Below are 2,062 nucleotides of genomic sequence, written 5' to 3'. Positions count from 1 at the left end.
CAAACAAAAACCTAGTACAATTACTTGACTCCTCTGTATCTGTTTCCTTATCTGTAAAATCAGAATAGTAATGGGACTTATTTAATTACTGTGATGATTAGATTTACCTGATACATGTAAAGTTCTTAGAACAGCTCTGATACATAGTAAATATTGACAAATATTAGCAAATAGTATTCCCTAAATTTGTCATTTCAATAATTTTTCTAACACATAATAGTTTTGAAATACTAACTTTTTTTCTCTCCTATTAATTCATTTTTTCCTTATTCCTTCCCCCGAACTCCTTTTAAATAACTAGGCAGCTGTGAGTTCATTGCTTTAGGAAGAAATAAACCAGGGTAGTAAACAAAAAAACAAACAAAAAAAGGAACTCTTCCTGAATTTGATTTTTAAAAATGTAAGCCATTAGGGGACTAGAGAAGCTTCTACATGGAGATAACATGTTAGAAAGAAACACAACTGAAAAGAACAAGAATGAGTCTCACCTCCCCACAACCTGACCTCAAGTTGCAATAAAAATAGAAATTTCTCCAGAGTAAGGGGAAGTGATAAGAGTATAGACATTGATAGATTCTAAAAAGAAGGGCCCTGTATCCTGATTCATGGAGCACCAGGGAAGCAGTAAAATTCCACAGAAATCTAAGGTGGGGGGAAGGAGGCTGTATTCTGAGCCTTGGATAGTAACAATGACTGGGAGAGGAGGTTATGCTGACCAGGCTTTAAATAGCCTTGCATTTAGTACCCCTGCATGGCAGTGAGGAAGCAGAATTATGCCCATGTCCTTACATGTGACATGGAAGTAACAGAGAGAACCACTATACCTGAAGGGACAGGCAGACAGGAATGAAGACATGTCAGTGCCAGACAGAATGACAGACATCTCAGAATGTACCCGTATGAACAGGTAACACTGAGAACTAGGTATCTTCTCCCCTTCCATGCCTTGGAAACATAAAGACCGCCCCCCCACCTTCTCACCCTTCTACCACTTCACTTCATCCCTGAAATTGAACTCAAAGTTGGGAAATAAGTCTTTATCTGTCGGTGTAGTTTTATGAGTATTTTTTTTAAAAGAAAAAGGACAGTATTGGGTTAGCTCCATGTTAACTACCATGTTAAACACGTCCTTCCTTATATCTCATTAGAATTCCATGTAGAGCCCCCATGGTGTGGCTCAGTGGTTGGGTGCTGACCTATGAACCAGGAAGTCATGGTTCGATTCCCAGTCAGGGCATATGCCTGGGTTGCGAACTCAATCCCCAGTATGGGGTATGCAGGAGGCAACCAATCAATTCTCCCTCATCATTGATGTTTCTCTCTCTCTCCCCCTGAAATCAATAAAAATATATTTTAAAAAATTTCCCTGGAGATTTTGTTTTAATTAATAAGGTACAGAATCCTATAACCAATATTATATTAAATTATTCACAGTTACCTACCTTTCTTTCTTTTCTCCTTTTATTCCTTTTCTGTCCTCTCTTTCTCTTAACTTTTCTGTTGGTAGAATCTAAAAGAATTAGATTTTAAAAGAATTAGAAATGGTCTAGTTTAAATAGGCAAGCAAGAACATCTCTAGGGAAAAGAAACTCCATGATTAAAAGGATGGGAAATCTTTTTGTTATGGAGACATTACATTAACTTCCTTTCAACAATAAAAAAGCCAATGTTAGAACTAGAAACTCTAAGGAAAAAAAAACTATACAAGAAAGTCAGTGCAAATATGAAGTAATACTAACACATGGCATAGTTTTAAGCAAGTGATGGACTATCAATGCACTTGATATCACGACTGGAAACATTCTCCTGTGAGAGTCCCAGTAACCAGGATATTGGGTCCATGAAAGGGAATGTCACCCTACCACACGGCTTGACACTGCAATAGCAATATTTATAGAGCGATAATAATTTAAATGCTGATTATTGGTTTTGAACCGTTAAAGTGAGTCTACGAACAAAAAAATGAATGAGTTACTTTTGGTTGTAGATCAGACTATAAATATTAACTACTGAAAACAAAAATATATCTATACAATAGGAAGAAAAGATGGAGAAAAGAAAG

General features: G+C 36.5%; 1 long non-coding RNA gene across 2 annotated transcripts in view; it reads right to left on the bottom strand.

Annotated features, from left to right (window-relative positions):
- Positions 1 to 1,453: 1,453 nt before the first annotated feature.
- LOC102764854 overlaps positions 1,454 to 2,062 on the bottom strand; it is an 8,378-nt gene continuing 7,769 nt past the window's right edge. For both annotated transcript variants that reach the window (XR_436047.2, XR_436046.2), the window contains exon 4: positions 1,454 to 1,510. This is a non-coding gene — a long non-coding RNA (uncharacterized LOC102764854). The remainder of the gene's footprint in view (positions 1,511 to 2,062) is intronic.

This window comes from Myotis davidii, unplaced genomic scaffold (genome assembly GCF_000327345.1).
Source record: "Myotis davidii unplaced genomic scaffold, ASM32734v1 scaffold1525, whole genome shotgun sequence".
Lineage (NCBI taxonomy): Eukaryota > Metazoa > Chordata > Mammalia > Chiroptera > Vespertilionidae > Myotis > Myotis davidii.
Note: the sequence above shows the minus strand (reverse complement) of the source record. Positions and strands in the feature narration are given on the sequence as shown.